Source organism: Centrocercus urophasianus, unplaced genomic scaffold, assembly GCF_019232065.1.
Source record: "Centrocercus urophasianus isolate 14NV4802_14NV808 unplaced genomic scaffold, USGS_Curo_1.0 seq_1431, whole genome shotgun sequence".
NCBI lineage: Eukaryota > Metazoa > Chordata > Aves > Galliformes > Phasianidae > Centrocercus > Centrocercus urophasianus.
The window spans coordinates 43,819-57,580 of NW_024884622.1; positions in this window are offsets into that span (position 1 = coordinate 43,819).

The following is a 13,762-nucleotide window of genomic DNA, read 5'->3' on the forward strand; positions in this document are numbered from 1 at the left end:
GGAGAAATAAAGCGGCCTCCCCTTCCTCCTGCCCTGCCAGCACGGGGAGAACTGCCTTCCTATGGGGAGAGCTCTGCGGATGGGGAGAGCTCTGCGGGCAGCAGCCCCCCCCCACCTCAACAACCACCCCGTGCTGCTGTCTGCGGGTGCAGAGAGAGCAGCAGAGCTCTCAGCCCGAGGGGGGAACGCTGGGCTTCTGTGGGGGAGCTGGGCGTGGAGGAACGGCGTGTGGTCCGGGCAGCCACCAGCCATATTGTGTGTGTGTGTGTGTGGCTCTGAAGTGAAACGGTGAAGTTGGTGAAATCAACCTGAGCTGGAGGTCAGCCATTGCCCGGTCCTGTCCTGTGTGAAACGGCTGCTGGTGTGGGAACGAGGCGCGCTGCTGCGTTGGGAAGTTGCCTCGTTAAACTGCTTTACCTTCTGCACAACAAGTGGTTGGATATCCGGAAATAAATCCCGAGGAGTGAGTGAGTTCATGGGGCAGCACGGCTGTCCTGTGGGTGTGCAGCCCTCTGCCCCCACCCCGAGCTGCCACCGCCGAGCTCGGAGCGCTGGCCCTTATGTAACAGATGGGAGCGAGTGTTTGGTGTTTGCCAGTGAAAGAGAATCGCTGTGAATTAGGGCAGGAGGCCTCCGTGGGGATGGCGGGGAGAGGCCTTCGCTGTGTTGGGGTGGGTTTGGCAGCTGGGGCTTGCCAGAGATTTGTTGGGTTTTGCTGTAATTTGGTGCGCTGTGGATAGGAGCGTTGGTCAGGGCTGGTTTTAGTGCTGCTGTGGAGCCTCTGGGAGGGGTGGAGGGTCACAGTGATGATTGAACCCAGCCGTGCTGCTGGGTTGGTGGCAGCTTCTTGCTGGTGTGCACCTGGGGGAGCCCCGAGTTCCCCAGGGGTTGTTGGGATCATCCTGCTGTTGCAGGGTGCTGCCCTGCCACAGCCTTGGGATTGCAGCTCCTGGTTGCCAGCCTTCAAACCTGTAAGGCCTTATAAGTGGGTACAAATGGGTTCTGTAGTCCTCTGCAAATACAGCTGCTGCTCTGCTCCATGCCTGCACCAAACCAAACGGGGTGCAGTTGGCGTTGGTTTGCAGGGGAGGATGTTTGTGTGTCCGGCAGCATCTCGGGAAGCCCTGAATGGAGCTCTGTGTGGCTGCAGCGTGGCTCGTGTTTGGTTTTCTTGTTGCTGTGCTCTTCAGATGAGTGAGTGGAGAGGAGGAAGTTGGCAGTCGCAGTTCAGCAGGTTTCCGAATTCTGCTCTGAGTGTTTCCCTGCGCCGGTGCAGCGCCAGGCTTTGCGTCTCTTGCTTTGTATTCTGCTTCTGAGCTCCTGTGCAGCCCGAGTGTTGTCAAAACTGCTAATCTGAGAGTGACTCAGCGGATCAATGGGAACTGCACGAGGCTGGTGCTGGTGGACAATCAGTATTTCCCCCCACCCCCTCTGGGCTGGAGGAGATGATGTCTGAGAGCAGCATGCCAGTAAACACGTTTCCTGGGCTCGGGCTGTCTGTACCCTCCCCTTCCCCTGGTGCTTTCCTGAGCTGCCGTGGTGAGGAGAAGTGCTGTGCTGGGAGCAGCAGTGCTGTTCTGTGGCTGCTCCATCCCGTGTGTGTGTGTGTGTGCAGCCTGTGCTCTGGCAGCAGCAGAGCTGCTGACAGCCCCAGCCTTTGTGTGGCCAGGAGGCTGAGTACCTGCATGGCTGGGTTTTGGAGACCAAAGCCTCAGGATGATGGCACTTTGTGCTGCCAAACCCTCAGCCCATTGCCCTGCTGCTGGGGGGGGGGGGGGGGAAGGGGGAGGGAGACTGAGCTTGCTACAGGCATCCCTTGTGTGCATGGAGCAGCACCTTGTGCGCTTATAAATTGTGGGATTTCTAATTTATCTGTTTATTTTTTTTTAATTAGAATGGATCCCTGTGCTTCCTGCTGGCAGTCAGTGCCTCCTGGAGGGCTGTGGCAGTGCAGCAGGCAGAGGGCTAAGCGGTGAGGGAGGCAGAGAGGTGACTTCTGGAGCAGCTGCACGCTGAGCATTGGGGCTTTTGACATTGGGCTCCCATCGCCATGCTGGCTGCCCTCCATCTCCTAGGGATCCCCTGAAATCCCTGCTCCAGCTTTGGTGCTTTCTGTTGCACAAAACTGGGTTAAAACGAAGTATTGCAGCACACACCTCTGGCAGAGGCGCTCAGGATCCCTTTGCTGTGCTGCTGGGTGCCCCTTTGGGGTACAAACCTGGCTCAGCCCTCTCATGCCTTATGGTTGGCCCGATGTGTTCAGAACCACCAGTTTTCTCCCCAAACCTCTCAGGGGTTCTGACAGCACCGTCCTGCTGTGGGGCAAAGGGGCGAAGCAGTGAATGGGAAACCACAGGGCTGGCTGCTTCCGTGCGCTGCAGCCGCTCAGGGAGCTCAGTGAGGGTCAGTGCTCTCATGCTCTGTGATTTAGGGAATGCTGCTCCATCCAGGTAAGCATCAGCCTGCAGGCAGAGCTTCACGTGGGTGGGTCGAGAGGTGCGTGACCCACAGCCGTAAGGGTTTGTTCCCAGGGAGGGCACTGAGCAGAGAGTGTCCTGTGGCCCTTGGTTGTTTAATGTGATGTAATATTTTTTAATGAAGGAGGCCTGGCTTTTGCTTTCCAAATGGCAAACGAGATGCTTGGCAGGTGATGCGCAGGCTTTGCCTTCCTGGGAGGGTTGTTCTTAAGTTAATTAACAGGGGCTAACGTTGGCCTTGAATTCTGTGAAGCTTTCCTTGGCAGGAGCGTGGTTCTGTGCTGCTCTGTTCTTGCAGACCTCATCAGTGCCTGATGTCCTCTGCTAGGAAATCACTGCTTTTTGCTGTTGGGGCTGTGCTGATTGACAGCATGAGACCCTTTTTCTTCTCCATTTTTGACACAAGCTGTTGGCGGTGATGAAGTTGGTTCTCTCCCTGCCTGAATTTCCAGCTCCAAGTGGGAAAGGAGCTGGGCTTTCCAGCCCATTCTGCGCTCTCCTGGGTTACCCCACCCCCAGCTGTGTTGCTTCCCCTTATCCCAATGGTTTTACTCACAGCCTCCATCTGTGCTCCCCAGCACAGACACCACAAAGGATGCTGCTTGGAGGCTGAGCTGCGGCCTGGGGGGGGCACCTGCTGTTCCCCTCAGGTCTACTCTGACATCTCTGAGCATCCAAGTGCAGTTCTTGAAATAACCAGAGGATGCAGTGCAGCGGGGTGACAGCAGACACCTGGAACAGGGGACAGATCCCAGATGCTGACAGCTCCTGGGACAGGAGTGCAGCTCCGAGTGCTTTGCTCCTATTTCTGCTCAGAGCCAGAAATCAAAGTCCAGAGCAATGTTTCTCCAGCCTGAAATCGTTCAAAGGCACTTGCTGGTGTTTTAGGGCCAATATTTAACTTGTTCCTGCAATGAGGAATGCCTGCTGGACTCCAAATATTTGCCTTAAGGAAGAAGTTTGAGAGAAGAACATCCACGAAGGGGGGAGGGAGCAGAGGGGATTGCAGGAAACGCTTTGGTCTCTGTGCATACAGGTCTACGAGGGCCCCATGTTGCCCCGTGGGCCTGAGCAGCAGCGCAGGGAGGAAACGTCTGTGCAGCTGGGTGTGTGTCTGTCCCACTGCCAGGGCTGAAGGCTCAGGTTTGGGGCCGCTTCCAACGCGGGGAGCCGGGCTGGAGCGCGCGTCGACTTCCTGGTGAAAAAATCCCATCGGGAAAGAAACGCTGGGCTGCTTTTGCTTTTGCTTCGGCCTTTGGTGGCTGTGAAATGCTCCACAGCAGCCCTGCAAACGGCAGTTTCCCGTGCCCTGGACCTGCTCATGGCTTCTCCTCGCTCGCCTCGCTGCGATCCTTCTCGATTTGTGCCACTGCCTGGCCCACGGGGAGCCCCCCTGGAGGTGGGTTGGTGAGGACGTGCTGCCGGGGGAACCCGCTGCACTTTGCCCAGCTCCGATTGTGCAGCCAGGCTGAGTTCCCAGTTCCAGCTCTGGCGCTGAAATCTGCTCTGCCTCAGTTGCACACCGAGCCTCTGCTGTGTGCGCTCTGCGCTCTCGTTGGGTTCTTGACTATTTAACTGAGTTGTGCTTAGGTGAAAAATAGCCTGTATGCTCCTCAGCCTGACTGGGGTGGCTGTGAGTGTGATGGGGAAGTGAAGGCTTCTGTCAGAGCCCCGTCCAGCACAGGGGAGCCGGGCGCAGGGGGCTGTTAAGGAGGATGGATGTTGGCTCATTCCCTTTTGCAGACACCTGGCACTGACTGTGGAGGTACCTGAGCTGAGTCTGTGCAGTCTGAGCACAGCCTGCAGCCCGTCCATAGCCATGAAGGGCCCTGGGAGGGGTTCATGCCACCTCTGAGGCTGCAGTGGGCACCCAGCAGCACTGTAACAAAGGCAGCGATGGGGTTAGGCCCATGGATGGGCTGTGCGATGAGTGAGGAAGCCAGTGGTGTGCTGCTGCAGGGCTAGGAAGAAGTGGCAGGAACTGGAAGCAAAACGTTTGGGTTTCAGATAGAAGTGTGTGCTAAGGAAGGGTGAGCGTGTGTTGGCTGGGCTTTCTGGGACAGCTCACAGAAGTGAGAGCCCAGAAATGAGGGAGAAGGGACAGTTTGTACATGCAAGTAATGTTCCAGATATTAATAGCAGCAGCATGGAGCGGGTCCTCACGGGGGTGTCTCCTGCACGTTCCTCTGACACTACAGATCATCCCTTTGTGTGGAGCCCTGAAAAGCAGGTCTTGAGCAGGTAAGGGAAGGGGAGAAAGCAGCAAGGTTGCACCACAGCTCCCTGCCTGAGAGGTGGCTGGCTGCAGGATGAACTCCTTGAGAGGTTTCCATGTGTACGCATCCCTCTCCTGACCTGTAGCAGCTCTGGGGCTGCCTCTCCATCTGCAGCCCTCGCGGTGCTCCTGCTTTGGTGCCGTCCTGATCTCACGGGGAGATCTGAGGTGTGTCTGTTTTGTATTGCTTTGCTTCCCCGCCTATGAAAACAGCAGGTTCACTTGTGCACCTCCGAGAGAGGATGCGAGGAAGGGCTGAGCTGCTCGGCCTTGTAATAGAGGGGGTGGGGGGAGGAATGCCTCACGGATCTCTCGTTGCTTCTCCGAAGGCGCTGCTGACGCTGGTGTGTAAGCAGATGGATGTTGCCGTGCCACAGCACGTCCCTCTGCCCCACTTACTCTGCAGGGAGGATTAATTGCACGGTGCCTCCTCTCTGCTCCTTCCACCCGTGGGGGGGCCCTGGGTCCTGCTGGTGGCCCTGGAAGCTGTCCTCACGTGGGGCAGGGCAGAGGTGAGCCCCTGCAGCTTGCTTCTAAAAGGGAAACAGCGCTGGCATCCCACTATAGGGAGTCTGACGGCTCAGGGGAGAGATTTCCCTGTGAACCCCTCTGGAAGCTTGCCCTTCCACCCTTCTCCTTCCCCTCCCAATTCTTAAGATTTGGCAGCAATTTGGGAAATGCGTGAGGATTTGGGCAGCCTGAGGGAGAGAGCAGGGGGAGAAGCAGTGCTTGTTGGAATGTGGGACAGCTCGGCTTGGCAGTGCTGCAGCTCCACAGCCCAGAAATGGAAGCAGCCTCATCACCGGTGGGAGCAGCACCCCCTGATCCCCCGCCTCCAGGACTCTGCTGGGACACAGCAGAGCTGCTTTGGTCACTGGTAGTGCCCCCTGCTTTTGTGTAACCATAGAGGAGTTGAAATGAGCTGTATTTTGGTGATGGAAGTGATTGCTTGTTCCCTTTCTCCCCACCTCACATCACAGAAGGCCACCCCGGATCTGCCGGTGCAGCTGCTTCCTAACCTGGTTCTGTCAGAAGGATATGGGTTAAGGGGAAAAAAAAAAAGAAAAAGCTCCTACTATTAAAAGTGTTTATGCCAGCCCAGATCCTGCTGACAGCAGAGGGTTTGGTGGTGATACGCATGACGTGAGGCCAGGCAGAGCTGTGTGCAGTGACAGCCCCAGATGGGAAGCCTGCTGCCACGCATCTCGCAGTGCACAAACCAGCAGGCGTTGCACAGAGCCTTGGGCCTGTGCTTGGGGTCTGTGGGGCTGCAGCACTCTGGGTGCGCTTCCTTGGGGTAAAATACAAACTCCTGGCTTCCCTTCCCTGCTGCAGGGCTGAGTGCCCCACTCCTCATGCATGAGTGAGCAGTTCCCTGGGGATTTGCTCCCTGCCTGCTGCCCTCTGGTGCAGAGCCCTTCCCCAGCCTCAGCTCCGTGCTGTTCCCGGAGGGATCAGTGCCTTTGGCTGCGATGCTGAGCCCCCCTGTGCTCTGAGCTGTTTGTAGGATGGGGGGCACAGCCTGCCCTCCTTCTCCACCTCCCAGGGCTCTTCTCCCACTTGTGAAGCAGCGTTCTGTGTGATGGTGGGCAGTTGTGCCTCAGTTCCCCCTTCTCAGTTCCCCCTACTTCGCTTCCTCAGTGAAGTACCTCGAGCTGCAGGGAGCGTAAGAACCAGAGGGCATTTAACCTTTGCATCAGCCGTCTGGAAAACCCCTGGAGCTTGCAATTGGGAGCAGCAGGAAGACACACCAATGAATGCTGCTGCTTGGGTCGTGCCCAGGGTGCTGGGAGGTGTCCTGGCTGTTGGGAGGGAGGAAATCTCCTCCAGGTGGACAGGAGGTTCTGAGCCTGTCCCTAGCTTGGGCCTGGGGGAGGGAAGGAAGGGAAGGAGCCGCATGCATCCAGGAGTTCCCTTTGTTACAGGATAAGAGTTGGGAAACGTTTCTGTCCCTTTGCAGACCAGATGTGGAGCCCCTTGTCCTCACTGCAGCTGATCCCTCTGTGCTGGAAGGAAGCACGTGTGGGACTTGAGGCTGCGGGGTCTCTGAGGTGTGTGGGGTTGGGGTTGTTGCTGTCACATCCTTGTTTGTTTTCCATCTTCAGCCTCCAGAGGTTGCATAAATGGGAGCAAATTGAAGGGTTACATCAGTGCTGTCGCAGCAGTGTGGGGAGAAGTAATGGTATGAAGTTAGGAGAGCCAGCCTTGCAGAGCAGCAGGATGTGCTCCCATCTCCCTGCTTTGCTGTTCTTACTGCACAGGTTGGGGCTCGGAGGTTCTTCAGGAGCCTCATCCATCTGAATGAAATCCTCACACTAACTTTGAACTGCATTTAGTGCGTTTAGAACTGCTTGTTTGGAGGAGGAAGGGGAAAAACCCCACATTTCTGAACGGCAAGCCATGCAAAGCAGCCCCACTGCCAGGCTGGGAAGCAAGGCCACAGCTGGGGGGTGGGAAACGGGCACTCACTTGCCAAAACATCTGCTCTGCTGCTCCTGTGAGGTGCACTGATGGCACCGACAGCAGAGCAAAGTCCTCAGGTGCCCCAAAGCCTGTTGCTGGGCAGGTCTGCAACCTCTGCTGTGCGTCAGTCTGGGCTGCTGCTGCTGTGGAGCAGAAGTGCAGCACTTCTGTGGTTGTGGAGGAGAGGAGAAAGCCTTCCTCTCTTCTGGCTGCCTGGGAAACCGATGGCAGCTCTTGGTTTGCATCCATTGCTGTGCTAAGATCCCTCGTGGAGAGAACGGCGAGTAAGTGCTTGGTGCTGCTTTTAGAAGTGTTGGCTTTTGAGGATGTGGGAATATTCAGGGACGGGGCTGGGGAGGCAGCGTGCTGCTGGAGATGGTCTTAACCTTATTGCAGGCTGCAGTGACACAGGGGAGGCATTCCGGCCTCAGAAGCGAGCTGTGAAATGGAAGTGGCTGTTCCACTCTGCTGCTGAGGATCATCACTGGTGTGGAAACCTCCGTGTCGGTGCTGCGGGCTGTGAGCCCAGGGCTGGGCAGGAAGGTGCAGTGGGAGGAGCTGGCCTGGCTCAGAAGCCTGGCGTAAGGCTGGAATGCTTTGCTGCCCCGCTCCCAGGGCACAGCACGGATGCTGGCGCTGACAGCGTGATGGTTGGTCGTGGTGGTGGAGAATCGTGAGCCCAGGCAGCAGGAAGTGTGGCTGAGCTCTTGCTGCGGCTTCTGCCTGCAGCTGAAGCAGAAATGGCAATAAAAGATCTGTGTCTGGTGGCAGAGGCTGAAATACAGAACAGGGCCGTCCTGTCTGAGGTGCTGTGCGTGGCAGCTGCTGAGGCAGCAGCTCCTCAGGCTTCTCCGCTGCCCAAAGTGCCAATGGAACTTGGTGATTTGATCGCAGGCAGTCTCAGGAGCTTGTTCAGCACAGAGTTACCGGGCTTGAAAGCAAATCTTGGGCATCACAGGGGGTGAACTGCAGCACTGGGAGAGCTCAGATCGGATCTGGCTGGGATGTGTGCTCTGAATCTCGCTGGACTTGGCCTTGCAGCTCAGGGTGCTCTCACGGGACTGCGTGCAGGTTTGTGCTGGCCAGCTGCTGCGTGTTCCTGGAAGGCAGCTGGTTCCTTTACAGCCCTGCCTCCCAGCAGCAGCGTGGACTTAATTAGGATCTGGTGTCCAGGCAGAGCTCCTTGTGCTGTGGACGCTTTGTTGGGTTTCAATAGAAAACCTGCTGGCAGAGCTGCAGAAGGCGGTGTGTGCGGGGGGCTCGAGGCTGAGACCACTTGTTCAAGTCACTGCTGGGGCTACGAAGGGCCCCACTGAATGCTGCTCTTGTGCAGAGCAGGAGCCCAAAGGGCCTCATCAGCACGATGCCTGCGCTGCATGCAGTGTCTGGGGAAGAGCAGAGGTGCTGGGAGCCAGGCTGTGGCTGCTGCTGTTCTTCTCCGGTCTCCCACTTCGAGGCTCTGCTTTCATAGAATCACAAGGTTGGAAACGACCTATAAGATCATCCAGTCCAACCGTCTCCTCATCACCACTGCCACCACCAGCACTAAAGCACATCATGCAGCACCTCATCCAGGCATCTCTTGAGCACTGCCAGGGACGGCGCCTCCACCACCTCCCTGGGCAGCCATTGCAGTCCTGACCACTCTCTGAGAGAAAAAGTTCTTCCTTATGTCCAACCTAAACCTCCAGCCATTGCCCCATGTGCTGCTCGTTGCCTGGGAGAAGAGGCCAAATCTCTCTTCACCACAGCCTCCCTTCAGGAAGTTGTACAGTGCAGTGAGGTCTCCCCTGAGCTCCTCTTCTCCAGACTGAACAATCCCAGCTCCCTCAGCCGCTCCTCATCAGCCCTGTGCTCCAGACCCCTCACCAGTTTTGTTTGCCCTTCTCTGAACACGTTCCAGGGCCTCAATGTCTTTCCTGTAGTGAGGAGCCCAAAACTGAACACAGCACTCGAGCTTTGTCTGTCAGGAACTTCCTTTCCCCTACTACTGCTGCGTCTGCACGTGTGAAACCGAAACCACTTCAGCGTCCTGATTGGCCTCTTTGTGTTGAAGTGCTGAGATGTGATGGATTCTGCAGTTACAGCCCGTGTTACTTCACGCAGGAGCAGAGCCTGCATCTTTCCCATTGCTCACAAGGATCGCTGCTCCTGTTACCTCCAGCATCCTGCTTACATGGCAGCAAGGAGACTGCCTGGCCTGTGCACAGGGGCACCAGGTGCAAGCAGCAGGGCGTCAGGCTGGAGCTGGAGCTGGGTCTTCTGTTCATCATTCAGTTTCCCAGCCTGGAGCAGAGCCTCTGCCGGCCCAGCAGCTGCTGATGGTCTCGGAGAGCAGCAGTGAGCAGGTGGGGGGTGCTGGTGCTCAGCTCCTCCCTGCCCTGCAGCCTGCTGCATCCAACCCCGTGCCAGTTTGGTGCCCAGCTCCTTCCTGCCCCAGGATCTGCTGCTCCTGACCCCACGTCGGTTTGGCGTTGCTGCTGTTCCCATGCACTGTGGATCCAGCCCAGTGGCTGTGCTGCAGAAGGCCTCGAGGCTCAGGAGCCGGAGCTGCTGGGCCTGAGTGGGGCACAATCTCTTCTCACACTTGGCTGAACGCAGGCACAGAGTCCTTCTTACAGCAGCACGCAGCCGACCACAGCACTGTTTCCATTCAGGGCTCTCTGATAGAGCATCACTGTTTTCTTTCTGGTGGGCTTAATGGCAGTTTGAGCTTGTGGCTGCTGAGCCCAAGCCCTCAGTGCTCTCTGGGGCGCTCAGTTCTCAGATGGGATGTGCTGTGTTTGATCCTTTTCAGCCTCGTTTTTAGACCTGGCCTTATTTTAGCGTCTGTATATTTGCTGTTATTACTGTATTTCCTAGGGCTGTATTTTTAGCCTTTTCCTTGGTTCCCGTGCTGCTGCTGAAATCCCAGCCGTGGCATTTCCTGCTCTGTGGTAAAATCCTGCTAATATTTTCCATCCAGGTGCGATGGCATTGGATGGGGCTGCAAGGAAAAGCAGAGCTCTGCCTTTGGCTGCGGGTGCGTTGCTCAGCAGAGATGCTCGTCCCTCCCCACCATCCCTGGGATCTCAGGAGCAGCTGAGATTGTGCTTTTCCAGCAGCCTGATGGTTTTGAATGTGTCAGCTTGTAACCTCCAAAGATCTGAATGAAATCATGCGTGACTCATTATTGGTTTTGCGTGGTGAGAGCTCAGTGGAGCTGAGCATTTGTCAGGCCACCGAGCTGTGAAGCAGAGCTGTGTCAATAGCAAATGTTCTCCGTGGGGTGATGTATGGTGATCCATGAAAGGGCTGCGGGAATGGTTGGGAGCTGGGAGAAAATGGCCTGGAGAGGTGGGAGGTTGGAGGTGAGGAGCGCCTGCAGCGTGTGATGTGTGCTGGGGAGGGAGCTCTCCTGGCGTGGGGAACAGTTAATGGGTGGCAGAGCTGGAAGGGGAAGGCGGGCGCTGCGGGGCAGGAAGAAAAACCCATCATTTTCAGGAAGAAAAACCCATCATTTTCACAGCACCCTTCAGACTGGGGGGAGGGATGGGGAGGAAAGACAACAAATGCTTTCTTCGTTTGTGGAATCGTGGCGTGGTTTGGGTTGGAGGGGACCCTAAAGATCACCCAGTGCCCCCCGAGGGCTGGCTGCCCCTCCTCCATGGGGCTCCTATGGGACGGCGCCCTGCCACCCTCTGGGAGAGACCTTCATCCACTCATCTAATCCAAATCTCCCTTTCTTTAGTTCAAAACCGTTCCTCCTTTTTATTTATTTCCTTTCCTAATCCCAGCGTTTTTCATTTTCGTGGCTCAGAGCCTCAAAGGGACGCAGGGCAGCACGGAGCAGGGAGCCAGGAAAAGGGAGGGGAGGTTTGGAACAAGGATGCTCAGATCATGTTGGATTAAAAGCTTTGCTTTCCCAGTTTAGGGTTTCGTTGGGGTTTTTGGTTGTGTTTTTTCCCCAGATCAGGCAGACGCAAGGCGGGCTGTCAGCCCTGTGGGATGGGAGCTGAGCTGCGTGCTGCCCTAAGCAGCCCCACATTGCAGTGAGGTGTTCAATGGGAGCTTCCTGTTGTGCCGACACCAACGTGCGAAGGAGGAAGCAGTGAGCAGAGCTGGGAGAGCTCAGCCGTGGTGAGCAGGGCTGGGCACCATCTCTGCTTCACTGCAGGGCTGGGAGGAGATGTTCTGCGGCAGCAGGAACCCCGGGGTGCTGCTGGGAAGGCAGCTGCTGCCAGGACTTCCTTTGCTGATGGGATTCACCCCAAAAGCCCTCAGCTCTGCTGCTCCCAGCCCTCTGCAGAGACGTCAGCACGGAGCCGCTGGGCCTTCATTGAGCTGTGGTGGCACAGCTCTCACCCAGAGCTGCCTTCTCCACTGGATGGCCGCGCTTCTTGCCCTTCTCACCACTGCTCTGCTCTTACCCTGAGGGCCCAGGAGGAAGCTGGGCTGGAAGGAGCTGCTGCCTGTCGTTGGGCTGGGACGTCTGCTGGTGCTGCATCATCCCAATGCACAGAGGGAGGCAGAGCCAGGACGTGTTTGCTCCATGCTGTGAGCTTTCCCCTCCTTGCAGCAGGAGCAGTGGGTGCAGCAGATGGCAGCCCACGCTGATCTGCACCTTGCGCTCGGGTGCTGCTCCTGCTGTCCTGCAGGAGGTGCTGCCTTTGGGCTCAGACAAACTGGGCTGGGACATTCAGTTCCCAGAAGATGAGGAACAGTTTTGTACATCTGGATTTCCCACCTATGGTGACAGGGCTTTTCTCAGAGCTCTCAGCTGCTGAGGAGCTCCAACCCTGATCCAGGCCCGAAGGGCACTGCAGGCAGCGGCTGGGCAGGATCAGTGCGGTGCTGAGGGCTTTTCTTCCTTGTGCTCTCAGAAGCTTCTCATTCTTTCATCTGCATGCAGCTGCATTTCCTTTCTGCAGCATTGGGATCCATCCTGCGTGCAGGTGGGGAGCAACGCTGTGTGCCAGGAGCAGCAGTAGCAGGGTGCAGCGACCTCGGGCTCCTTCCTCTCCGTTCCCCTCTTTTGTTCTTCTCTTGTGACCTCTTTGGGCTGGGAATGGCATCTGTGCCTGCAGGGCCCAGTGTTGCCCCAGCTGGCACTGCCAGGTTTCACTGCATGGGAAAGAACTTTTAGAAACACCTTGCCAGCCTTTCAGGCCTGCAGCCGTGCTCAGGAGCCTCTGAGCGTGGATATTTCAGCGCAGGCTGCAAACTGCAGGGCAGATGAGGAAACCCAGCCGAGAGCAGCAGCTCTGCGTGGCCCCGTTGGGGCTCTCATTGTTTCTGGAGTTCCGTTCCATCGGGCCGCTGCTCGCTTGCGTTTTGCTCTGCAGCGCGTTTTGGTTTTGCTTCCTGGACTCAGAGCTCTTCACGTTGCTACAGGGGAGCTCTGCTTTGCTTTAAGACCACATCAAGGAGCGAAGAGCAGGGTGTGACGTGCTGGCTGTGTGCTGGGGGGGGAGCAAAGCACGGGGAGGCGCCGCTCTGAGCATCACCGCAGCCCTTCCTGCCCCACAGCCAGGGCAGCTCGGTGTCCCCGGCGCCTCGCTGTGCGGTGCTTCACCCCGCAGGTTTGATGCCATGGCAGCATGGCACAGTGAGGGTGGGAGCAGCTGAAGCTTTGGGGTGCAGAGCAGGATGCTCCAGAGATGGCAGCTCAGAGCCTGCAGGAACGGAGCCCGTAACCCTCAGTGCTCAGCCTCACTGCAGGCGCTGTGCTCCAAAGCGAGGTGTGCTGCTGGGGGGGAGCAGGGCAGCCCTGCAGCTCCTGGGCTGCCTGAAAGTGCTCTCAGACCCTCCCTCGTCCCCCCTCCCCCCGTGCATCCTTTAGCACAAGAAGCCTTTTTTATTATTATTAATAGCTATTGCAAGCCAGTAAAAAGTTTTATGGGCTTTGGCTGAGCGTCAGGGCTTGCAGTGCGCTCATTTCCTGCAGTCTGAGTGCTGGAGGGGGCTGGGTTTGCTTGGTTAACCCACGGTAGCAGAGCTGAGGACTGACAGTAGTGCAGCAGGAGCTGGAGGGGAGCGGAGGGGACTGCAGCCACTGCTCCGGGGGCAAAAACCCATCTGTGGTGGCTGTGTGAGCCTGGCTGTCTGTCCGTCCCTCTCCTCTGCCCCCGTAATGATGTTTGTGTCAGCTCACGGTGAGCAGAGGGGCTTTTTGTGCCTTGGGCTGCTGTCTTTGCACCCAGACCTCTCTCCCAGGTGCCAGCATCTGTGCCACAGCACGATGGGGCCTCGCATCCACTTGCATGGCAAGGAGCAAAAGTGTGCGGCCATCAGCTGCTCTGCACCGGGTCCTGAGCAGGGATCCTCGCAGCCCATCTCCTCCAGGGCCAGCATCCTCCCCCTTTTTGTAGGAAGCTGCACACCCACTGTGCTTTGCCCCATAGCCGCCCCATGCTGGGTGCTCTGCTCCTTGGGGCTCAGCTCTGTGCCCCATAGCTGCCCCATGCTTGGTGCTCTGCTCCGTGGGGCTCAGCTCTGTGCCCCATAGCTGCCCCATGCTAGGTGCTCTGCTCCGTGGGGCTCAGCTCTGTGCCCCATAGCTGCCCCA